The sequence below is a fragment of the Pan paniscus genome, chromosome 9, assembly GCF_029289425.2.
Source record: "Pan paniscus chromosome 9, NHGRI_mPanPan1-v2.0_pri, whole genome shotgun sequence".
Lineage (NCBI taxonomy): Eukaryota > Metazoa > Chordata > Mammalia > Primates > Hominidae > Pan > Pan paniscus.
The window spans coordinates 60143982-60171254 of record NC_073258.2 but is presented as its reverse complement, the minus strand read 5'-3'; the positions used below and the strand labels follow the sequence as shown (position 1 = coordinate 60171254).

At 38.0% G+C, this 27273-nt stretch overlaps 2 pseudogenes; one reads left to right on the top strand and one right to left on the bottom strand.

Annotated features, from left to right (window-relative positions):
* Positions 1–562: 562 nt before the first annotated feature.
* LOC103782971 (glycine N-acyltransferase-like protein 2) lies at positions 563–8798 on the top strand (annotated as a pseudogene).
* Positions 8799–10847: 2049 nt separating this feature from the next.
* On the bottom strand, positions 10848–25740 carry LOC103782924 (glycine N-acyltransferase-like protein 1; annotated as a pseudogene).
* Between the last annotated feature and the right edge of the window lie 1533 nt (positions 25741–27273).

Below are 27273 nucleotides of genomic sequence, written 5' to 3'. Positions count from 1 at the left end.
GGGGTTAAGCTTTGTGAGGCCATCAGCAGCTTTTACAATTGCCTCAGATTTTGGCACCAAATTTAAATGGGCTTTTGTTGTCTTAAAAATTTGTTTTTGAAATTTTGAAATATTTAAAGTAAGATTATCTTCTCTTCCTTGTAGATGGCATCTAACTATGTCTCAGTGATGCTCAGACTCATTATAGGCTTGGGGTATAATGCAAAAATCTGATGTATTTTAGTCACACTGTAACTGAAAAAGATATTCCAAGCTCATGAGCCTATCTTCCTTTCAAATGACGGTTTGTCTAAGATCATTAATTTGGTTTGCCAATTTTTTATCTATTTGGGTCTCAGAATTTCACAATTTTGAGGAATTCTTTTGCCAATTATTTACATATTCTGCAGTTTGAACAGAGGAGTGTAAAGAAATTCCAGCAGCTGCAGCAGTAGCTGTGACTGCAATGGGACCCATAATCACTGCAATCAAAGTAAAAATGAATCTTTTGGATCTAGTTAGAAATCGTTTTAATACTTCCGCTAAAAGATGGACAGATGGGGAAGCCTCCTGCAGTCAGTCCATGGACACAGGGATCTACACGCCCTCTCTTGCCCTCACCAGCAGAATACTGTGCTGCCAATCAAAAGTCGAATCAATGCAAGTAAGCAATCTACAGTTTTTACAGGTTACAATTTGGGAATCTGGTTTAGTAAGTATGTTTCCTACAACTAGCATATAAAGGAGTTTTACACAACTTTGCAAAGGAATTGTCAGATTGGAATTTAGGTTAATAGTGTAATATGGCTTACAATTTTTTGTTCCTATAGTTTGATTTGCAGACCAAATTCTAATGTGGTGCGAGGCCACAGTAAGCTTTCATCATTCTGGATGTTCAGGACCAGTAACAGGACTAATTAACTTTGGTCGAGGTGAGGAAATTCTCTTTTTACTCCATTTTAATGGATAGGGTGATTTTCACCTTTTATAAACCTGGTCCAGCTTTTTAAATTACTATCATAGGCCAGATCAATGGGCCAGATGGATGGGGCTTGTGAACATGAGTGAGTCTGGCCCATACAATTATAATATAATTGGCCTCGAGGGTCCCAGTCTGTAATAGTTCCAAATTCATTGTTTTGTAATATCACCGCAGTATCAGCCACATATTCTTTCCAAACTAAGACTTTTAGGTCTTTTGATTCTTTGGGAATTTTTGGGGGGCAAACCTTCCCCTTAGGCCTAAATTTTAATGATCTTTGATGAGAAGAATACTGTAAATTATTTATTTGTTGCCCGAGTGACATTCAACTTACCATGTGATAAGTATATCTACTGGTGGCACTGACAGTAGGTACTTCTACCAACCAATTTTGGGTTGTAGGCATTAAGCATCTGGGTGCCTTCCCTAGGCAAATAGGAGGATAATGATATCCAGTGGAAATATTTATCATCATTCCTTCTTTTTGTGGGTTTGGCAGGGCAACGATCATCTGTGGGGCCTGGTACCCATGCACTATTATTAACATATACTTTAGTAGGACTATCTATTCATGTGACTGCCCGAATTAAGGGCAGGAAAGGCACATGGTCCCAGTAAGTATAATAAGTTGCAGCTGCTCCTGCAGACATGGGGAGACTGACCACCGTTGATACAGTCATCACAGCTGCAAGCAGTATATTCTCTGGAGTTCACATTACCCTTGTTTTCTTCAGGCTTTTTCAGTATACTGTGTCAGCTTTTTGAACTGGGCCCAGGTCAGTGGCTCCACTTCCTTGCTGGATGGCAACTTCTTCTGTAAGTTGTAGGTATCTAAACTAGAAGCTGTTTTTTTCCTAGGGAAATACAAGCAATACCTCTCCCCCATGTTATCACCTTTCCTGTTGTTCATGTTTTATTTTTATTATTTTTTCACCAAATCAGTTTTCCTTTATGTGAACTGTCCTTTTTATCAGTAAAATGTTGTTCTGTAGAAGTACTTGTCGGATTTCTCTAAATGTTTAAAAAAATTAAAGTATAGAGTGCTAGATTAAGTTGCATCTGGGGAGTGTTATACTCTTACTGTCTTTTTCTTTTTTTGTTTCACCTTTTTTTGTTTCACCAAGTGTTATACTCTTACTGTCTTTTTCCTTTTTTTGTTTCACCAAATGAGCTTTGAGTGTTCTATTAGTTCTTTCAACTAGGGTCTGTCCTTGGGAATTATAAGGGATTCCTGTTGTATGTGTAATTTTTCACTGATTTAAGAATTTTTGAAATGTTTTACTACAGTATCCTGGCCCATTATCTGTTTTAATTTTTCCTGGAACTCCCATGACAGCAAAACAAGATAATAAACGTCTTTTAACATGGGAAGTACTTTTTCCTGTCTGGCAGGTTGCCCATACAAAATGTGAATAAGTATCAACTGTCACATGGACAAATGACAATTTTCCAAACGACAGTACATGTATGACATCCATTTGCCATAATGCATTAGGACATAGAACTCTGGGATTAACTCCTACCTCCTGAGTGTGCAGGTTTAGGACTTGACATGGGTCCAGTGTTGTACAATATTTTTTGGCTGTTTTTATGGATATCAATTTTACTTTTTAATCCTGTTGCATTTACATGAGTCAAGGCATGAAGTTCTTGTGCTTCTATGAATGCAGATGATACTAGCAAGTCAGCTTGTTCATTTGCTTCAGTTAAAGGCCCTGGTAAATTAGTATGTGCTCAAATATAAGTAATATAAAATGGGAAATTTCTTTTTTTTACAGTTTTTTTGTAACAAATTAAACAGCTGGTTTAACGGATCATCAATACTAAATTTGATTAGGGCTGTCTCACCATCCTTTGTAGCCTGTACTACATATGCAGAATCTGATACAATGTTAATAGGCTGATTAAAACCTTGTAACACTGAAATGACAGCAACCAACTCTGCTCTTTGAGCTAAGTAATATTGAGTTTCAATGACTCATTCTTTTGGCCTGATGTAAGCTGCTTTTCCATGGCTGGAACCATCAGTAAACACCGTCAGAGCATTCTGTAAATGTTTATGTATGGTAATTTTAGGTAAAATCCAAGTAGCCAATTTTAAAAACTGGAAGATTTTTGTTTTTGGGTAATGATTGTCAATAATTTCCACAAAATTAGCAAGACCAATCTACCATGAAGCAGAATTGATAAAGGCTTTTCTAACCTGTTTCTTGATTAAAGAAAGAATGATTTTTTCTGGGTCACTTCCACACAATTTTAGTATTCGTAATCTCGCCTGACCAATTAATGTAGCTATTTGATCCCAGTACAATGTAAAAGTATGAATTGTACTGTGAGGAAGGAAGGACCACTCCACAAGACCTGCGTTTTGAACGATAACGGCTGTTGGAGAATGCGCAGTAGCAAAAATCAAGGTGGAGTTGGGCCAAGGGATGTATTCTATTTACTTGTGCTCACTGAATTTTTTCTTCAACTAATTCAATTTCTTTAGTTGTCTCTGGAGTTAATGTTCTTTTACTATTCAATTCTGGATCCCCTCTCAAGACAGAGAACAAATTTGACATGGCATAAGTAGGGATGCCTAGAGTTGGCCAAATCCAATTAATATCTCCTAGCAATTTTTGAAAGTCATTTAATGTTTTAAATGTGTCTTTTCTTATTTCTATTTTTTGTGGTTTAATTTTCCTATCCTCTACCTGCACTCTGAAATAATGAAAAGGAGTGGAGGTCTCAATCTTATCAGATGCTATTGTCAGCCCTGTGTTTTAAACCTCTGTTTGCAGAAATGTGTAACAGCCAATTAATTTGTCTCTGGTTTTTGCAGCACACAAAATATCATCAACATAATGAATGATATAATAGTCTGAAAATTTGTCTCTAACTGGTTGAAGAGCTTGAGCTACAAAAGTCTGACAAATAGTTGGACTATTAAGCCTTCCCTGAGGCAACACTTTCCACTGAAACCTGGTGGCTGGTTCTTTATTATTTATGGCTGGTATAGTAAAAGCAAATTTTTCAAAATCCTGTTTTGCCAGAGGAGCGGTAAAAAAGCAATCCTTCAGATGAATTATAATTCAAGGCAAATCTTTGGGGATTATGGCCAGAGAGGGCAACCCAGTTGGGAGAGCCCCCCAGGGGTTGAATTACTGCATTGACAGCTCTTAAGTTGGTCAGCATGCCCCATCGGCTGGAATTTTTATGAATTACAAACACTGGAGAATCTAAGGAAAGAACATTGGTGAAACATGTCCTTTTGACAATAGTTTTTAAACTACTTTATGTAGCGCCCCCAACTATTCCTTAGGGAGCAGCCACTGTTTGACCCAGACGGGATGCTGCAGGGTGAGTCTGAATTGCTCCTTCACCATAGTGAACTGCAGGTTGGGCAATAATGGGTGCCACAAATGAGTCACAGTGAGCCTAGTTTCAGGCTCCCTCCTCCAGCACTCACTCGGCTGAGGAGGAGGTGGCCATCCTATTTTAGCCCCAAATGGCCCTGATGGTTCTGGACCTTTTTTTTCTAATTTTACTCTTTCAGGATATATTACCACCTGTAATTGATTGTAGCCAATATTTTGTGTTGACCGAGCCATTAAAGATCTGCTACACATTTACAATGTGAACTTTTCACACATTTCACATTTACAGTGTGAAATGGCATGAATTTTTAAAAAATGAATGAATATAAGGGAAGCCAGTTCCTAATGATTCAGGTGTTAACATGGATTTTTGTGGATGCTTATTGGTCCCTTTTGCAACATAACTCTCAATGAGTAGCCCAATGAGCCACCTTGGAAGCACTGGCCCCATCCTAAGTCCTCCTAGACTTCTTGTCCTTATTTCCCATGCCTCATATAAGACTTTACATTGGAGAAAAACTTCATCCCCTACTGTTTTGTTCTGTTGCATTATAGGCATACAGCACCATTTTCAACATAAAACATAAAAACCCATTCAAAATGGAGGTGATGGTAGATGCCTGGACAGATTACCAGATCATCATTACTCAGCCTCAGAACCAGGTAGGAGCAATAGTTACTGAATACCAGGGCAGTCACTCTCCAGACATTCTCTGTGTGGCAATGAGGGAACTGAAACTGAGGAGTGGTGAGAAGAATGTTGACACTGTTGACGTATGCAGGTTTTGGAAGGGCTGTTTGGGAGAGAGGGTAGGGCAGTGAGATAAGGCTTGAACTTAGATCCAGTGATCAATAACCCTGGATGTGTAAATAAAATTAGGATTCCAAGCACTCAGTCTATTCCATCAAGATTCTGATCATAGGACTACATCCCAACCTAGACTTCTGTGGCTGAAAGTGATTAAGAAGTGTTTTCACCTGCGAGGACTCTCAAGTGGAAGTGTCATCAGCAGAGGGTAGGCAGGCATGTAGAGCCAGACTGAGCTGTCTATTCTAGGTACTACTCTGGCTCTGGAATGATAGTTCTTTCCAAAAGTTTATCTATTCACATGTACTCCAAGAGCCAATCACTGAGCCAGCCTCAGAGTCCTGGGTTAGGATTAGCTCAGGTGTCACCTTGCCAAAAACCCGGAGCCTTGCCAAACCTGTTTCTTATATTTTTTCCACACCTTAGGCATCTTCTCTTTTAAATCCTTAACATACACCATTTTGGTTACACTTCCCATTCGAGACAATGGAGCTATTTACTCACCCTCTCAAGGGCAGCTCACTTTAGTGCCCTAAAAGAAAGAAACTATCTTCAGTGTATAAATAGTGAGTTATTCTTGGAGCGACTGCAAGGCCATTTTCTACACCTATCTTAGAAAAACAGAATGTTTCAAACAAGTGAATCTCTAGTACTCTAGGCCTATACAAGAGCATTTTGTAATTGTAGGGCTATGTATGATATTTGTTGTATCTGGAGATAAAAAATGACTGGGATCATTACACCAACTCTTACCACATCTTCACCAAAGCTCCTGACAACTTAGAGGAGGTCATGCTCCGAGGTTATCAACTGGGAGCAAACTTTCCAGATACAATCTAACTAGTCTGAGTTAAAAGAAAAGATGCATGGTTTATTCCTAGCTGATATGGAAGGTATAAAGCAGTACCTGTCTTTCTCCTCTCTCCAGGTTGACAGGAGGGCTTGGATGAAGCAATAAGAGAGGTTGCAACTTCAAAATCAGTGCAGGTAGATTACATGAAAACCATGCTCTTTATACTGGAATTACCAAAGAAACACAAGACTGCAAGTGATGACAATATGGGGTTATTTAAAATGGGTGTAGATAAGAAGTGAGATTTTACGTTTTACTTCCCAAATTCCTTGATAGAATTATTGAGTTGCCACAAAGGCTGTACTTGGAAGTGTAGAATTTGAGACTAAATTATGATGGGCTACAAAATTGCATGGGTAAAGAAAGGGCGTCACGTTAGGAACTGTGTGCTGAGCATGAACAGAGCCTTCATTAGACAAGGTCTTTATGCATATTATTTCACTTAGGGCTCACAAGAGTCCTTCGGAGAGGGGAATGGACATCATGGTGGCATCAAAAAATGTTTACTGAAACTATTTATATCTTACAGAATGCTACATGCTTATAGAAAGTATATAAGCATACAAAGTGAAAAATAAAATCTGTCCTCTTGGGTTCCCCTGCTAGGTGTAAATAATTTTGACACTGATATGTATGCTTTTAGTACTCCATATGAGTTATGTATTTATTTTTGCAATATGTACACATAATTTACGGCACCTTCTGAAATGAATATCATCATAAATAGATTATTGAACAGTTGTATAAATATTTCTGAAAGATGAATTACCAGAATTAAAACTGTTGAGTCAAAGACTATGCATAATAAATGAATGATATTTCTAAACTGGATGGTAAGATTTTCATAAATTTAATGTGTGATATCATAACTTATGAAACAACCTAAACATCCAGTAATGGGGAAATAGAAAAAATCATTATGGTACATTAAAACATTAGAATACTATGAAGCCATTACAAAGAATGAAGCAGCTCTACATGACAGATTAGAAAATATTTCCAAAATAGTTTGCTATGTAAAAAAACATGAGGTGGATAGAACAATGTATATAGTATGCTACCATTTGTGAAAATAAACAGATGTATGTACATATCTAAAATTGCATAGATTTATGGGAAACTTGTACAAAATATATTGGTATTAGTGGTTGCTTCTAGAGAAAGTAATTGGGTAATAGGAGATCAGAGAAAGAAGAGAGATTTGCTTTCCTCTAGTAATCCATTTATGCTTTATAATTTTGTTACTAATTGAAAAAATAAATAGAATTTAAACACACGTTCACAGATATGTTTGATTTAGCCAGAAAAGTTAACAGTCTTCAAATTCTGCTTTGCCCCACCAGTGTTCCCATGAGATTGTTAAGGGGAACATATACACAGGGAACAATGATAAATGGGGATTAAATTATATTTAGTAGTATAACTCTGGAAGTCTGGCATGAAGTACCTGCCCTAAGGTGATTCCTCTAAGCCTACACATGGATATCTTTATATCTTGCCATTCTAGGTTTGGCTATCCACAGGAGAGGGTTGCAGGAAAGCGTACTTGAGATCTTTCAGGAAGCAAGCCCAGGATCAGGTTAGGCATGGAAGTGAGCAAAAACAAAGCATCACCCATACAAAACTTAGCGTTCTGTTACCCACCCACTGGCAAACATGAAGTGACTCTGAAACTGACAAACTTCTCAAAAGTCTTCCTCCCTGGAGAGGGACAAAAATTCCTGGAGATCTTCTCTCTTTCACTATTTCCATATTTACAGAGGATATTACTATAATTTTACAAACAAGAAAACTGAGTCTTACATAACTTTTCCAAAAGAAAGTAATCAGGATTAGAATCCCAAAGGTTAGTACCAAAAATTTAGTATTCTTTTTCCTATATTGCAGCTTCTTAAACTGCGTTTCTGGGTATGTGATGACAGGCTTTGGGACACATGAAGATGTAAGATCAGCATTGTTCTCATCTTCCTGTAAAATATGTTTGATTGGAATATCTGTTCAATGAATTACTATCTTGTATATTTAGATATTTTGTGGAGTAGAACTCAAAATGCACATGCTTTCATACACGCATCTTTCAAGTAAATTCAGCCATGTGGAGGGCTTCTCTGGTCTATATCCTCACTCTTTTAAAGACGTGTTCATTTTCTTCCTTAGGATACTTAACGGGACATTTTGAGATGTCCTATAACATATCATGTTATCTGTCTGCTATTAAATACACCATAAAACACAGTGTTCCCCCACCAATTATTTGGAAACATTTTGAAGCAGGAATAGAAAAGGTAGTTGTTATACAGCTATTGCCTCCTCTAGGCTGTAGGATCCTTAAGGAAAGGAAAGGTGTTATTGGAATTTCAGTGTTTGATAATATTGGCTGAATAAAGGTAATTTTTTTTTCTTCATAGGGAAGGAAACTTTTCAAACATGTTCTTAGGTGTTTCACATGCAGGTCTTGTAAATGAACACTGGGCCTTTGGGAAAAATGAGAGGAGCTTTAAATATATTGAACGCTGCATCCAGGATTTTCTAGGATTTGGTGTGCTGGGTCCAGAGGCACAGCTTGTCTCTTGGCTTGTGATGGGACAGTCCAGTGAGTTGAGAATGGGTTATACTGTCCCCAAATACAGAAACCAAGGCAACATGTCGCAAATTGGTTATCATCTTGAAAGTTATCTTTCTCAGAAAGAAATCCCATTTTATGCTCATGCGGCAGATAATAGTGAGAAAATCCTACAGGCACTGAAAAATGTTGGGTTTAAGATTTGACCTTGTGGCTGGCATCAGTGGAAATGCATCCCCAAGAAATATTGTTGATTAGTTCCACTGTCCATTTCAAATCTTATCAGTAGAAAATCATTAATTCAAACACAAATATGATGATGTACATTAGCACAAAAGACACCTGATTATCCAGGATCTGGGTATTATTTAAGCTCACCCTTAACAGTTTTACCCTCCTCTTCCTCTGTATTCTTACAGAAAATTAGAAGCTCAATCCTATGGTCTCATAATTTCATTTATGGTGACAGACATCTCAGAATTAAAATCACCCAATGCCAATCATTAGTGTCAAGATAACCCTTTATAGCAACACTTTCTTAAATGAAGATGACTTCTTTGATGAAAAAAATTGCTTTTTATTCTGAGTACCCTCTGAGGAGCTTTGAGATGCTCAGCTAAATTAAATTTTGTGGCTAGGAGTGAAAATTTGGTTTTCTTACTTGCTTTTTATCACAAGGGGTTGCTAGGTTGAGTTGCAAATTTAAAGCTTAACTTTAAATTTTCAAGATGATTCTTATGTCTATGATGTATTAGTTTTCTTTTGTCATTATAACAAATTATGATAAATATGATTACTTAAAGCAACACAATGTGTTATATTTATGGCAGTCAGAAGTTCAGAATAGGATTTATGGGGCTAAAACCGACATGTGGGCAGGGCCAGCTCTTTCTGGAGGCAATGTGGGTAAATCAGCTCCCTTGCCTTTTCCAGATCATAGAGGCTGTCCTCACTCCTTAGCTTGGGTCTCTGAATCACATCATGTTTTATCTCTCTGCTTTCATCATCATCACATCACATTCTTCTCTTCTGCACTCACATTTCCTTCTGCCTTCCAATTTTTTTCTTTCTTTCTTTCTTTCTTTCTTTTTTTTTTTTTGGAGACAGAGTCTCACTCTGTAGCCCAGGGTGGAATACAGTGATGTGAACTTGGCTTACTGCAACCTCTGCTTCCCAGGTCCCAGTTCAAGCAATTCTCCTGCCTCAGCCTCCCAAGTAGCTGGGATTGCAGGCATGTACCACCATTCCCAGCGAATTTTTGTATTTTTAGTAGAGACGGGGTTTCACCATGTTAGCAGAGTTCCAATGGCAAATATGAATGGCAGAGTGGAAGACCAGAGCCAAAGGAGGCCACCTTTTGATCATGAAGTGTAATTGTTTTTAAGATCAGCGATTCAGAATTGTAATATAAGCGCTCAAATAGAAAGTTCTAATGATAGTGCATGGCATGTGTCCTTTCCATCATCTAGATTTTCCGCTTTTTTTGTCTGGCTCACTCCTACTCACTCTCCAGTCCTCACCTTAGTGGTCACTTTCCCTGGAATGCCCGTGACCCTTTAAGATAGCAGTGGCAAACACCAAATGCTGAACTTATAACCAGATTCACATGCAACACCTTGCCCTGTGCCATGCTTCAATAATGATGAGGAAGTGAGAAAGAGTAAGAGAAAGGAGGCACAACAAATGTTATTTCCATAGCAGAGGCCCCAAGGCCAGTCCACTTGATTCTCTAGATTTCCTTTTCTGCGTAACAATGATGAAAGGTAGCCTAGGAAAGCCATTTGTCTGAGACTTTACTTTGATACCTTGCTAGTCACTAAACAAAGAGACTGATTCCATTCTTTAGTGTAGCCATTGCCTCATCAATTCATATATATCAGGGTTATTTATTTTCAATAAAGTATCCATATAGATTAGGTATATTCTAATGACAATTTAATTAAAGTCCTTCATTTATCTTCCAGATAGCAGATTCTGTCAACCACATTTCATAAAGAGTTCTGATTCTAAGAGGTAAGAACTGAGCCTGGCTTTCTAGTTACATGTTTACTGCTAACCCCGTCTTTCCCTACTACACTTATGCATATTTAAAGACTATACCCTTCCCTGCCTCCAGCCTGGATTGTAAGTTCCACAAGAGCATGGCTGTGTCTTCTAACATCAAGTCTCTATGTTAGAAAAGCTCCTGGCATGTCATAAATGCCAAATAAACATTTATAAGTGAAGAAACCTATTCTATGGTTTCTTCTACGGATATATTAAGAGAAGATGGCTTGCACAAGATAGCTAAGTAGCTTCATTGTCTAAAATGGAACTAGATTCTCTGGGTATCAGGTCCATTGGTGGTACTTACAGGTGGCCTCAAAGGAACAGAACTGCCCCACAATTCTGTGGGAGTCATCATTTACTTCTAGAAAAGAGAAGTAAAATGGACTATTATTCTGATGCAGATATTTCATGAATCCCACGATCACCCATGCCATGTCTTCTGCCCTTTGGTATTTTTCCATGCTGTAGGCTATTCCTACATCACAAGAAGAGTCCAAGGTTAATCATGATACCAGAGGCCCATCTGGACCCAGCATACAGGCTGCTGGCAGGGCTCCTATACAGCGCTTGATGTAACGCCAGCTCCTCTCATTCTTCCCGCACCTCCAGTTATCATTTACCAGCCCTGAATAAGAGACAACCAACAGGGCATTCTTAAAGTTGGGAGTTTCACAGTAGAAAACAAAAAGAAAGACAACAACATTCATCCTCACCCCTGTAATTTCTGGGTGCCGTCACATTCTAGAGATCCCAGGGACTCTTCTTGTCTAATGACCCACCATTGCAAGCTGTGTATTTTGACCATTGACAACTTTTATTCATCCCAAAGAATGAATTCATCCTCTTTTCATTCCAAAACTCACTTATGTGAATAACAAAAATGTACAAGGAATAGCAATTATAAATGATCAGCACATGTTTTTGTCTCTCAAATTCATCATCTGGGTGGCCTGACTCAGCTCAGCTTCCAGCTTGCTTTTATTGGAGTCATGGAACTTCAGGATATTCTCCATAATAAAGAGGACTGCTCTTGATTGCTCTACCTTCAGTGACTTTGAAAATGCAGCCACTCTTATCCCCTCACCTAAACTTTCTTGAAGACCTGGGAAGAAAGCCAAGAAAGCAATATTGTCAGACATGGAGTTCTCTACTTACACTGTTCCCACCTGATTAATACATCAATGCTTAGTCGTTATCAAACTTGAGTTTACACCACAATCTGCTGGAGTCTTTGTCACACCACAGATTGCTCTACTTCTCCCAGTCCCCAGAGTTTTTGTAAATTTACATTTCTATTGAGCTCTCAGGTGATGCTAATAATATTAGTTGATGACTCAATTTGAGAAGAACAGCTGCTTGCCCATTTCTTCAGACTCGTTATCATGGATTTGGAGTATCTGTTTCCAGTTTATGATCTCACATATTTCAAAACTTCTTGTGATTTTTTAGTCTCTTTGGAGAACATACAATGTACATTTGTGTATGAATCCACGTCATCAGTCATCTCCTGTTTAGGATGGTGAAAGTTCAGATCATTCAATTGAACTTTTTCTTCACCTCTCACTGATTGCAATTATCAGAAAAATGAAAGTTCAAAAGAAAATTTTACCAGTGGCCCATGATGGCTGCAGGTGGGCACACAGATAATAAAACCTAGGCGTATAAGCTACTGCTGACCTCTTGCCTGCGTAACTGGAGTTTGTTAAATATTTCACTGACAGGTACTGGTTATAAAACTGCTTATCAGATCCAGAAAGAAGACAGGATGAAATCAGCCACCTTCCACCAGGCCTTAAGATGCCTCACCTTTCTCCCTACTCACTCAATTGCACACTTACTTTATTTTATATATAGCATCACCGAGAACCCAGCAGAATCAGATTGCAACAGTTGCTTCTCTCCCTGCTTTTCTCACCTCCTGGGCCACAGGTATCCCCCTGTTATATATACTGTGTCCCCACGTAACCTCCTGTGTGACACATCCTGGGATGTACTGAGGCTGTATCTCTAGGATTAAGTCCTTAAACTTGGCTCAAAATAAATTTAACTGTGAATTATCTAAATTTTAGTGCCTACTGTTTCACCAGACACCTAGAATCTATAGTGTCCTAGAATCTAGTGTCCAGGGCTTGGGCAAGATACTTTAGTGAATATAAACATTAATGAGACACAGCCTTTTCCCAAGCCTACAGGATATCAGCCTGTTCAAAGAGTGACACTGTCTTTAAAGCCAGAAGCCCACAAAATAGAATGAAATAGCTGAAATTTTGGCAGCACTCTGGGTAATTTATGTGGTGTTAGACTTATGGGTTTGAAAAAAATAGACTGGTGATCACCTTCTGGCAAGCCACAAGCTTCATGGGAAGATGAATTTCTGTTTCTTGGGTGAAATATAAACAATAAGTATGAGAGTTTTAGCAGTGAATATTATTTTAGAAAAAAGAGAAAATAGTGTGACTAATTTTAAAGAAAACTTCAAGAATTTGCGAGTGTTTTTATGAATGGAAGTTCCTGAATATGGCTGAAACCAAAACTTCCATGAATTTAAAATAGTAGATGTTTTAAAAGACCAGATTTTTAAAAATAACTGAAAATAGCCAAGTAAATATTCAAGGAATTATAAAAAGATTATCAAAGTAAACTAGAAGAAAACAAATGGAACCATCTATAAAAATGAAAGCTACCTATAATGAAATGGAAAACAAGACATAGTGTAAAGGATATATAAAAACCAGAGTTCATTTTTAAATGGCAAAAACAGAAAGAGAAGAGAGAGAGGAATAAACTTCTGGTAAGGTATTTTAAGGAAATACGAGAGACAGAGAAAAAGCAAAAATAAAAAAATAAGCGTAGAGTATGAGAGATGAGAATGCAAACAGAAAAGAACAAAAAAATTATAATAGAGGATTATATACTACTCAAAGGCAATATATTTAGTGATAAAAGAAATGGATGTTATCCCTCAAAAATAAACTATCAAAATTGACTTTCAAAAACATAGAAAACCTCAACAAACTATTATAAAATATGAGAAATTAAATTTAAAATCTACCGTTTAAAAATTGGACAAGGATTATGGCCTCCAGCTCCACCCATGTTGCTACAAAGGACAATATTTTATTCTTTTCTGTTGTTCTGTAGTATTCCACAGGAATATATATACCATGTTTTTTTAATCCAGTCTACAATTGATGGACATCTGGGTTGATTCCATTTCTTTCATATTGTGAACAGTGCAGCAATGAATATACAAATGCGTGTGTCATTTGGGTAGAATCATTCATTTTCTTTTGGCTATTTACCTACTAATGGCATTGTATGGTTGAATGGTAACTTTGTTTTAATTTCTCTAAGAAATTTCCAGACTACTTTCCACAGTGCAGTAATCCTAAGCAAATTAATGCTGTAACAGAAAACCAAATACCACATGTTCTCACTCATAACTGACAGCTAAGCATTGATCATACATGGATATAAATGTGGGAACAATAGATGCTGTGGGCTACTAGAGGGTAGAGACAGAGGGGCTGGTTAGAAAACTATTGGGTACGATGCTCACTACCAGGCAGATGGGATCGGTCCGTACTCCAAAATTCAGCATCATGCAATATTCACATGTAAAAAATCTGCATATGGACCACTTGTATCTAAAGAAAAAAATTAAAATTAAAAAATAAGAAGTAGCCACAATCAGATTATTTTTCATTTAAATTGTACACAAGCCAAAACAAACACATAATTTTAATATTAAGCTTTGGAAACAGAAGAAAATTTCCTAATGCCAAATCTGTTAAAAAAAAATAACAAAAAGAGACTTATTGACCATATTCTCTTATGAATACATATATAAAAATTCTGCATAAAATATTCAGTAGTATATCAGAAGAACGTGAGCACTTCCAAGATGGCCAAATAGGAACACCTCCAGTCTGCAGCTCTCAGCAAGTTAGATGCAGAAGATGAGTGATTTCTGCATTTCCAAATGAGATACCTGGTTTATCTCATAGGGACAGGTTGGACAGTGGGCACAGCCCATTGAGGGAGAGCCAAATCAGCATGGGGCATTGCCTCACCCAGGAAGCAGAAGGGGTTGGGGTATTTCTGTTTCCTAGCCAAGGGAAGCCATGACAGACTCCACCTGGGAAAATGGTACACTTCTGCCCAAATGCTGCACTTTTTGACAGTCTTAGCAACCAGCAGTCCTTGAGATTCCCTCCCGTGCCTGCCTCAGCAGGTCTCACACAAATGGAGCCTTTCTCGCTGCCAGTGCAGTAGTCTGAGATCAACCTGCAAGGCTGCAGTCTGACAGGAGGAGGTGCATCCGCCATTGCTGAGGCTTGAGTAGGTAAACAAAGTGGCCAAGTAGCTTCAACTGGGCGGATCCCACCGCAGCTCAACAAGGCCTATGTCCTCTATAGACTCCACCTCTGTGGGCAGGGCGTAGCTGAACAAAAGTCAGCAGACAACTTCTGCAGACTTAAATGTCTCTGTCTGACAGCTTTGAAGAGAGCAGTGATTCTTCCAGCATGGTGTTTGAGCTCTGAAAACAGACAGACTGCCTCATAAAGTGGGTCCCTGACCTCCATGTAGCCTGACTGGGAGACATCTCCCAGTAGGGGCTGACAGACACCTCATACAGGAGGTTGCCTCTCTGGGATGAAGCTTTCAGAGGAAGGATCAGGCAGCAATATTTGCTGTTCTACACTATTTGCTGTTCTGCCAGCTCCACTGGTGATACCCAGGCAAAAAGGGTATAGAGGGACTACCAGCAAACTCCAACAGACATGCAGCTGAGGGGCCTGACTTTTAGAAGGAAAACTAACAACAGAAAGGAATAGCATCAACATCAACAAAAAGGACATCCACAGCAAAACCCCATCTGTAGATCACCAACATCAAAGACCAAAGGTACATAAAACCACAAAGATGGGGAGAGACCAGAACAGAAAAGCTGAAAATTCCAAAATCTGGAGCACCTCTTCACCTCCAAAGGATTGCAGCTTCTTGCCAGCAATGGAACAAAACTGGACGGAGAATGACTTTGACGAGTTGACAGAAGTAGGCTTCAGAAGGTCGGTAATAATAAACTTCTCTGAGCTAAAGGAGCATCTTCTAACCCATTGAAATGAAGCTAAGAACATTTAAAAAAGGTTAGACGAATGGCTAACTAGAATAAAGAGTGTAGAGAAGACATTAAATGACCTGATGGAGCTGAAAACCTTGGCACGAGAATTTCTTGTTGCATTCACAAGCTTCAATAGCCAATTTAATCAAGTGGAAGAAAGGATATCAGTGATTGAAGATCAAATTAATGAAATAAAGTGAGAAGACAAAGTGAGAGAAGAGAGTAAAAAGAAACAAACAAGCCTCCAATAAATATGAGACTATGTGAAAAGACCAAATCTACGTTTGATTGGTGTACCTGAAAGTGACGGGGGGAATGGAGCCAAGTTAGAAAACACTCTTCACGATATTATCTAGGAGAACTTCCCCAACCTAGAAAGGCAAGCCAACATCCAAATTCAGGAAATACAGAGAACACTACAAAGATACTCCTTGAGAAGAGCAACCTCGAGAAGAGCAACCTCAAGACACATGATTGTCAGATTCACCAAGATTGAAATGAGAAAAAATGTTAAGGGAAGCCAGAGAGAAAGGTTGGATTACCCACAAAGGGAAGCCCATCAGACTAACAGCGGATCTCTCAGCAGAAAACCTACAAACCAGAAGAGACTAGGGGCCAATATTCAACATTCTTAAAGAAAAGAATTTTCAACTTGGAATTTCATATCCAGCCAAACTAAGCTTCAAAAGTGAAAGAGAAATAAAATCATTTACAGACAAGCAAATGCTAAGAGATTTTGTTACCACAAGGCCTAAGAGTTCCTGAGGGAAGCGCTAAACATGGAAAGGAAAAACAGGTACCAGCCACAGAAAAAAATGTGCCCAATTATAAAGACCATTGATGCTATAAAGAAACTGCATCAAGTAGTGGGCAAATTAACCAGCTAACATTATAATGGCAGGATCAATTTCACACATAACAATATTACCCTTAAATGTAAATGGGCTAAATGTCCCAATTAAAAGACACAGACTGGCAAATTGGATAAAGAATCAAGACTCATCAATCTGCTGTATTCAGGAGACCCATCTCACATGCAGAGACACACATAGCCTCAAAATAAATGGATGGAGGAAGATCTACCAAGCAAATGGAAAACAACAAAAAGCGGGGCTTGCAATCCTAGTCTCTGATAAAACAGACTTTAAACGAACAAAGATCAAAAGAGACAAAGAAGGCTATTACATAATGGTAAAGGGATCAACTCAACGAGGAGAGCTAACTCTCCTAAATATATATGCACCCAACACAGGAACTCCCAGATTGATAAAGCAAGTCCTTAGAGTCCTAAAAAGAGACTTAGACTCCCACACAATAATAATGGGAGACTTTAACACCCCACTGTCAACATTAGACAGATCAATGAGACAGAAAGTTAACAAGGATATCCAGGATTTGAACTCAGCTCTGCACCAAGTGGACCTAATAGACATCTACAGAACTCTCTACCCCAAATCAACAGAATATACATTCTTCTCATCACATCGCACTCATTCTAAAATTGACCACATAATTGGAAATAAAACACTCCTCAGCAAATGTAAAAGAATAGAAATCACAACAAACTGTCTCTCAGACCACAGTGCAATCAAATTAGAACTCAGGATTAAGAAATCACTCAAAACTGCACAACTACATGGAAACTGAAAAACCTTTTCCTGAATGACTACTGGGTAAATAACGAAATGAAGGCAGAAATAAAGATGTTCTTTGAAATCAATGAGAACAAGGAAACAATGTACCAGAAGCTCTGGGACACATTTAAAGTAGTGTGTAGAGGGAAATTTATAGCACCAAACGTCCACAAGAGAAAGTAGGAAAGATCTAAAGTCAACACCCTAACATCACAACTAAAAGAACTAGAGAAGCAAGAGGAAACAAATTCAAAAGCTAGCAGAAGGGAAGAAATAACTAAGATCAGTGCAGAACTGAAGGAGACAGTGACCCAAAAAACCGTTCAAAAAAATCAATGAATCTAGGAGCTGGTTTTTTGAAATGATCAACAAAATTGATAGAACGCCAGCAAGAAAAGAGAGAAGAATCAAACAGATGCGATAAAAAATGAAAAAGGGGATATCACCACCGATCCTACAAATAGAAACTACCATCAGAGAATACTATAAACACCTCTATGCAAATAAAATACAAAATCTAGAAGAAATCCATGTATTGCTGGAACCATACACCCTCCCAAGACTAAACCAGGAAGAAGTTGTATCTCTGAATTGACCAATAACAGGTTCTCAAATTGCGGCAATAATTAATAGCCTACCAACCAAAAAAAGTCCAGGACCAGAGGGATTCACAGCCGAATGCTACAGGAAGTACAAAGAGGATCTGGTACTATTCTTTCTGAAACTATTCCAATCAATAGAAAAAGAGGGAATCCTCCCTAACTCATTTTATGAGGCCAGCATCATCCTGACACCAAAGCCTGGCAGAGACACAACAAATAAAGAGAATTTTAGACCAATATCCCTGATGAACATCGATGCAAATATCCTCAATAAAATACTGGCGAACCGAATCCAGCAGCACACTAAAAAGCTAATCCACCACGATCAAGTCGGCTTCATACTTTGGATGTAAGGCTGCTTGAACATATGCAAATCAATATACATAATCCATCACATAAACAGAACCAAAGACAAAAATCTCATGATTATCTCAATAGATGCAGAAATGGCCTTCAACAAAATTCAACAGCCTTTCATGATAAAAACTCTCAATATACTAGGTATTGATCGAATGTATCTCTAAATAATAAGAGCTATTTATGACAAACCCAGAGCCAATATCTTACTGAACGGGTAAAAATTAGAAGCATTCCATTTGGAAACCAACACAAGACAAGGGTGCTCTTTCTCACCACTCCTATTTAACATAGTGTTGGAAGTTCTGGCCAGGGCAATCAGGCAAGAGAAAGAAATGAAAGGTATTCGATTAGGAAAAAAGAAAGTCAAATTGTCCCTGTTTGCAGATGACATGATTGTATATTTAGAAAACCCCATCGTCTCAGCCCAAAATCTCCTTAAGCTGATAAGCAACTTCAGCAAAGTCTCAGGGTACAAAATCAATGTGCAAAACTCACAAGTATTCCTCTACACCAATAAGAGACAAACAGAGAGCCAAATCATGGGTGAACTCCCAATCACAATTGCTACAAAGAGAATAAAATACCTTGAAATCCAACTTACAAGGGATGTGAAGGACCTCCTCAAGAACTATAAATCACTGCTCCATGAAATAAAAGATAACACAAACAAATGGAAGAACATTCCATGACCATGGATAGAAAGAATCAATATTGTGAAAATGGCCATACTGCCTAAGGTGATTTATAGAGTCAGTGCCATCCACATCAAGGAACCAAAGACTTTCTTCACTGAATTGGAAAAAACTACTCTGAAGTTCATATGGAACCAAAAAGGAGCAAGAATAGCCAAGACAATCCTAAGCAAAAAGAACAAAGCTGGAGGCATCATGCTGCCTAATTTCAAACAATACTACAAGGCTACAGTAATCAAAGCAGCATGGTACCAAAACAGATATACAGACCAATGGAACAAAACCCTAGCCTCAGGAATAACACCACACATCTCAACCATCTGATCTTTGACAAACCTTACAAAGACAACAAATGGGGAAACTATTCCCTATTTCATAAATGGTGGTGGGAAAACTGGCTAGCCATATATAGGAAGCTGAATGTGGATCCCTTCCTTACACCTTATACAAAAATTAACTCAAGATGGTTTAAAGACTTAAATGTAAGACCTAATAGCATACAAACCTTAGAAGAAAACATAGCCAATACCATTCAGGACATAGGCATGGGCAAAGACTTCATGACTAAAACACAAAAACAATGGCAACAAAAGCCAAAACAGACAAATGGGATCTAATTAAACTAAAGAGCTTCTGCACAGCAAAAGAAACTATCATCAGAGTGAACAAGCAACCTACGGACTGGGAGAAAATTTTTGCAATCTACCCATCCGATAAAGGGCTAATATCCAGAATCTATGAGGAACTTAAACCAATTTAAAAGAAAAAAACAACCCCATCAAAATTGGGCAAAAGATTTGAACAGACACTTCTCCAAAGAAGGTATTTATGCAGCCAACAGACACATGAAAAAATGCTCATTATCACTGGTCATTAGAGAAATGTAAATCAAAACCACGATGCGACACCATCTTACGCCATTTAGAATGGCAATCATTAAAAAGTCAGGAAACAACAGATGCTGAACAGGCTGTGGAAAGATACAGATGCTTTTACACTGTGGGTGGGAGTGTAAATTAGTTCAACCATTATGAAAGACAGTTTGGTGATTTCTCAAAGATCGAGAACTAGAAATACCATTTGACCCAGCGATGCCATAACTGGGTATATACTCAAAGGATTATAAATCATGCTACTATAAAGACACATGCACATGTATGTTTATTGCGGCAATATTCACAATAGCAAAGACTTGGAACCAACTCAAATGTCCATCAATGATAGACTGGATTAAGAAAATGTAGCATATATACACCATGGAATACTATGCAGCCATAAAAAAGAATGAGTTCATGGCCTTTGCAGGGACATGGATGAAGCTGGAAACCATCATTCTCAGCAAACAATCACAAGGACAGAAAGAAAACACTGCATGTTCTCACTCCTAGGTGGGAATTGAACAATGAGAACACTTGGACACAGGATGGGGAACATCAGGGCCTTTCAGGGGGTGGGTGGCTGGGGGTCTGGGGGAGGAGTAGCATTAGGAGAAATACCTAAAGTAAATGACAAGTTGATGGGTGCGGCAAGCCAACATGGCACATGTATACCTATGTAACAAACCTGCACGTTGTGCACATGTACCGTAGAACTTAAAGTATAATTTAAAAAAAGGTAAAAAAATGTGAACAGGAACAGTTTGTTTTAGAAAGGCTTGAATGGCTTTGATTGGAAGATCTTTTAGTGTGATAAATTAAAGGAGGAAAAATTACATGAGTATATAAGTTGCCAAATAGAAAAGACAAAAATGAAACAATATAAAATTTACTCTCCATTATAAATATAAGTTCTATGAAAGTAGGAACAAGAGGAAAATGCTCTAAACATGTAAAGACAGAATCAAATGCAATTCTACATATATGTTGTTATAGCTATTTTATTAAAATCAGGAATGAGACAAGTATAAAAATATTATTATTGTTAGTTGGTATTGTTTCCTTAGGTTGTACATTATGCAATAAGTCAAGAAACTAAAAACCCTTACAAATATTGGCAAAGAAGCAGCAAATAACTTTGTTTGTACATTACAGTATTATGCATTGAGAAAATCCAAGAGACTTTGACAAAAAACAAAACCAAATAACACCCTACACAAACAGGATTTTAAAGAATAGTGTCACATATTTGGAAATCAAAAATACAAATGAAAAGCAATAACAAAATAATAATTCTCAGAAATAGAAAAGGAAAAAATAATTTAATAATCTTAACAAATAATATAAAATACCAAAAAGTAAACTTAATGGAAAATCACGTAGTTTACTACAGGAAAACACTTAAATTTTACAAGATGGCATAGAACAGAAACTGAAAAAAGTGAGAAAAAGACCATATTTCTAGATGACAAGATGTAGTACCGCAAAAATAGTAATCTTTCCACAATCGTCTTTCAGACAATACTAACCACAATTGCAATAGTTAGTTGGGGTAGTTGGTGGGGAACTGGAAAGATTAGTTGATATTCATATAGCTCTTAAGTGTATAAGAAATAGGAAAGTAAGAAAAGTATTGGTGAAGGGTGATTTGCTTTATTAGATATTAAAATTTACCACAAAACAATGAAATAGCATAAGAAAAGACTAGAAACAAATACAGAAATAGATACAAAAATATGTAAAGGTGATATGACAAAATAGACATTTATGTTTCAGTAGTGGAATGACTTATTTAATAAATAGTAATAACATAATTAGCCAGCCATAAGGAAGAAAAATATAAAAGAATGTTATTTCATGCTATTCAAAAACATATTTTAAATAGAATGAAGATTGAAATGTCAAAAGTAAAAATTAACTCACTGTAAGACAAAATAAGAAAACACTTGCATGATCTTGGAGTAGGAAAAATCTTCCTAATTATTAACTAAAGAAAACAAAACCTCTGAAGTCATAGTGAAAAATATAACATATTTGATTACAGGAAAGTTAAAAATTTCTTCATGTCAAAATCTCCATCAATAAAATAGAAAATAATTCTAAATTGGGCAATAAATTTGTAGCATACACCTTGTGTTAGTATCCCTAGTATCCAAAACACTTACAGAATTTTAAGAATGACATAAAACCCCAGTGTAAACATGGTCAAACAATACAAACAGTTCAGAAGTAAACCCCAAATTACTGATAAACATATGAAAATACAATATGTTGACTATCACTAGTCATGGAAATGCAAGTTAAATCTACAATAAGATGCCAACTTTCACTCACCAGTTTGGCATAAGTTAAAAGAGGGAAAACATTCAGTGCCGGTGAGAATGTGGGGAAACAATTCTTCCACACATTGCTAATGGAAATAAAACTGGAATCCTTTGGGAAGGTAATCTGGCAGTGCTTACTTATGATAAAATAAATTCTGACTTGGAGACATCCCTTTTGGAAATCAATTGTATTGAGAAAAGTTTCCAGGATGTAAAGACATATATAAGAGGACATTTTTTGAAGCATTGTTTGTACTTGCAACAAAGTGTGAACAATTTGAACCCAACAGCAGAAGAAAGAGTGACTAAATAGCATTGCATTAGCTCTGTGGAATGCCACAGTTATTAAAACGAATATATTAGTTCTGTACTCATTTTCCCAAAGGGATGCCCATATGTCAAAGGCAAATTAAAAAGTGATGACAGGATATATTCCCAGTAATGGCATGGCTGGGTCAAATGGTATTTCTAGTTCTAGAGCCCTGAGGAATCACCACACTGACTTCCACAATGGTTGAACTAGTTCATGTCCTTTGTTGGGACATGGATGAAGCTGGAAACCATCATTCTCAGCAAACTATCACAGGCACAAGAAACCAAACACCGCGTGTTGTCACTTATAGGTGGGAATTGAACAATGAGAACACATGGACACAGGAAGGGGAACATCACACACCGGGGCCTGTTGTGGGGTGGGGGTGGGTGTAGGGATAGCATTAGGAGATATACCTAATGTTAAATGAGAAGTTAATGAGTGCAGCACACCAACATGGCACACGTATACCTATGTAACTAACCTGCACATTGTGCACATGTACCCTAAAACTTAAAGTATAATAAATAAATAAATAAATAAAGTGATGACAGGAGAGATCATCAGTGTATGTTAATATGCACAAGGACATTGATTACCCCAAAGGGTAGGAAATGAGGAGAGGAGGGGAGGGGAAGTGAGAGGTTATTAACTTCTTAAAATCATGTTAAACTTTTCCCTTGTATAATCAGCATATATTATCATTGTGATTAAAAACCAACAAAAAAATATTTTTTCTAGATAAATTCTGTTTCCCACCCTAAAAAGTTATTATTCAAGATCAAATTGACTTTCAACACTGCACGAAACATGGTATACTATGGAATCAGACAAGGTGAATGTAATTCAAAGTAAATTGCAGCATATTTCAATCTTTCCTTTTTTTTTTGGTCATATATGTGTCCTGTGGAACTTTTATATTTCAATATTTTTGTATATTGACTCACTTTATAAAAACTAGCCTTGTTCAAAGCAATGCATATATGAAGTTATGGTTTGATGCTATAGTTACGATGCTAAAATACACATAATAAATACAAAGTCAGTGAAGTAAAAAGAACAATTTGGCTTCCTACAATTATTTAGCATATCACACTTTGAAGAACTTGGACCATGGATTAAATAAACTAAGCATTCATCTTCAATCCGAAATTGTCAGGAAGCCAGGAAATCAAAAGAACATCCTTAGGGAAGGTGTTAGGCTCAGCCTGGCTCTCACCCCCTTTACCCCTTTGTTCCTCAATCTAGGGTCACTTTGTCACTTTCTGCATTCCAATCCTGACCCAGTTTGCACACTAGTCTTGAATTCAGGTGGCTTATTACTATTTGGAGGCTCAGCGCCTATACTCGCATGAAGTTGGGCTGGCAATGAGGCTTCAGTTCACTAACCAGATGTGCATAAAATACATACAAAAAGGGGAAGTCTTTAGGGCAAAAAAATAGACCCAGGTTTGTATTACTATTTCAGCTTAATAGTTTATTCCTTATTTCAGCTTAATAGTTTATTCCAATTACCATAATGGCTAATTACAGTAAATACTGTTTAAAATCATGTGCTATGTACTAAGTCTTTGAAGTACAATATCTCATTTAAACCTCTTGTAATCCTCTGAAGAAGGTCCTGTTATTTTTCCCATTTTAACACATGATGAAACTCAGAAAAGAGCCTATGGTTACCGTCAGTCCATTGAACTTTAATTCAGATTGGGCAATGCTTTAACGTCTGGTATCCAGCAGCTACATGACTTAATATTTCTCAGTGTCATTTCCTTATCTCTAAATTGGAGACATTAATGGTCACTTCGTTAGATTGTTCTAATGATAAGTCACTAACAAGACAATTGCTTCCAAATAGTTGACACACAGTAATTATGATTCCCTTCTCTGGTTCCTGCAAAGTAACCTCCTGGTTCTTGTTTTTTTGTTTGTTTGTTTAAGACAGAGTCTCACTCTGTTGCCCAGGCTGGAGTACAGTGGTGTGATGTTGGCTCACTGCAGCCTTGACTTTCTGGGGCTCAAGTCATCCTCCCACCTCAGCCTCCTGAGCAGCTAGGAGAATAAACATGCACTACCATGCCCTGCTAATTTTGTTTATTTTTTATTTATTTTTGTGTGTGTGTGGAGATGAGGTCTCACTATGTTGCAGAGGCGGGTCTCAAATTCCTGGGCTCAAGTGATCCTCCTGCCTTGGCCTCCTGAAGTGCTGGGATTACAGGAAGAAGACATCATGCCTGGCCCTGAGAGGAAATTTTTACTGGTAGACTTCTGCTTTGGTTTTTGTTTCTAAGTCACTGTTCTGATATCTCAGACACCCAACTTTCCCTGTAAATTTGCCTCCTCTCAGCCCCTGCAGGTGACCCCTGCCACCTCAAAAGGCCCTTAGTCTGTGAGTGTCAGCCTTATCATTTTCTTCCTCTACCCCCTCCACCCCTTTTCCTAGATGAGTCTTATGCTTTACAGGAAGGGTGGGAACACATGGCGCTCTTGCAAGGTGCGAAGTACTTAAGGAGTCTTTTAAAATACTCACATTTTCTTTCACTCTATAAAAGCAGCCCTAGTGTCTCAACTGGTCAGTTCCTTAGGCCCTTTGGACCAACCTGGCTCCACCCATCCCTATCTGTGTGCCTACCTGCTTTTGAGGCTGGATAATAACCATCTGATACTCAGGCCAGGAGTCCACTAGCACCTCCATATTGAAGGGGTTCCTGTGATTTATGTGGTACACAGAGCCGTACACCTGAAGGAAGGATGGAAAGACTAGGAGAGCCTGGGATCCTCAGAGATGGAGATCTGGATGTGAAGAGAAAGAGAAAAACAGAAGTCAACAGACAGTACTGTGACCAAGTCAGTGATGGTGAGATCAGCAGCATCTCTAGGACCCTTCTGATTGACATGAAGTCACCATCAAGTAGGCAGAACTCACAGGTAGGTGTCCTTCTGATACCAAAGAGCTACTGTGCACTAGCTGGGCACTTGGCAATGCTCTTAGCACTTACATTGTATGGATTTATTTAGTGTCCACAAAAACTTTAAGAGGTAGGCGCTAATATTATTCCTATTTCCTTGATGAAAAGAACAAAGGTAAAGGCACAGAAAGGTAAAGAAACATGCACAAAGCCTCTGACTCTCTCACTGTTCCCTCACCTTCAGGGACTCAGGTATGCTCCAGGCCAAGGGTTTGTATAGAACCAGCAGCTTCTGGGAGTTATTCAGTAGAATCATTTTGTGGGATGCTTCAGTCCTTGAGCCATTCAAGAAGAAACTCTGAAAAGATAACAAGGGAAGGGACAATGTTAAGGGACCAAATGAATTTAAAATGCACTTTATATTTCTTCATTCAAGTAACAATCATGATGTAGAATCTGTTAGTATCATCCTCATTCTAAACATACCAAAGCTCAGAGAGACCAAGTAAATTCCTCAAGTTCTTACAGAGGTAAATGCCCCAGTCTTGTCTGGGGTCAAAGGCTTCAAAGTTCAACTATGTTCTGTAGCTAGATGAAGGAAAGTTTAAACAAAGGCATCCTTTTGCAAGATCTCAGAATTTCAGAATGCTTGAATACTCAAGGAAATTTTAGTAAATAGAACTGGATCTCTGACATGAGCCTATCCCCTGTTTAACTCTGCTGTTCTTGCAGTTGTCAAAAAAAACTGGTCTTTTTTTTCCCCCACCTCCAAGATCTGTCTTTTCTGTTTATCACCTGTCAACTAAAATTGCCCATACCCTTGTGTTTTACTATTGTATTCTCCTTTAAAGTTTTAGTAAAGATTTTAGAAGTCTCAATTCAAGATCTACCATGCTGTATCACTTCCTGCAGAAAAAGCTTGTGTTCCATTTGCCCTGAGAACTTTGTAGACTGGGCTGATACATGAGAACAACTCCCACGCCTATCAGCTGCCACATCTTTGTCCAAAATACCTCTCCTATCTATTCCCTACTCCATTCACTTGCAATGACCTTAGTTCAGGGCCTCCTTCTCCTCATACTTAATATTGCTTTTATAACCGCACCCAGGCCGCAGCTTCTAACATCTACCCAAATAAAAATTTTCTCTACCCATATTCTTACCATCAACATTTCATTTATTACTATTATACTTTAAGTTCTAGGGTACATGTGCACAACGTGCAGGTTTGTTACATATGTATACACGTGCCATGTTGGTGTGCTGCACCTATTAACTTGTCATTTACATTAGGTATATCTCCTAATGCTATCCCTCTCCCCTACCCCCACCCCATGACAGGCCCCGGTGTGTGATGTTCCCCTTCCTGTGTCCAAGTGTTCTCATTGTTCAATTTCCACCTATGAGTGAGAACATGTGGTGTTTGGTTTTTTGTCCTTGTGATAGTTTGCTGAGAATGATGGTTTCCAGCTTCATCCATGTCCCTACAAAGGACATGAACTCATCATTTTTTATGGCTACATAGTATACCATGGTGTATATGTGCCACATTTTCTTAATCCAGTCTATCATTGATGGACATTTGGGTTGGTTCCAAGTCTTTGCTATTGTGAATAGTGCCTCAATAAACATACGTGTGCATGTGTCTTTATAGCAGCATGATTTATAATCCTTTGGGTATATACCCAGTAATGGGATGACTGGATCAAATGGTATTTCTAGTTCTAGATCCTTAAGGAATCGCCACACTGTCTTCCACAATGGTTCAACTAGTTTACAGTCCCACCAACGGTGTAAAAGTGTTCCTATTTCTCCACATCCTCTCCAGCACCTGATGTTTCTTGAATTT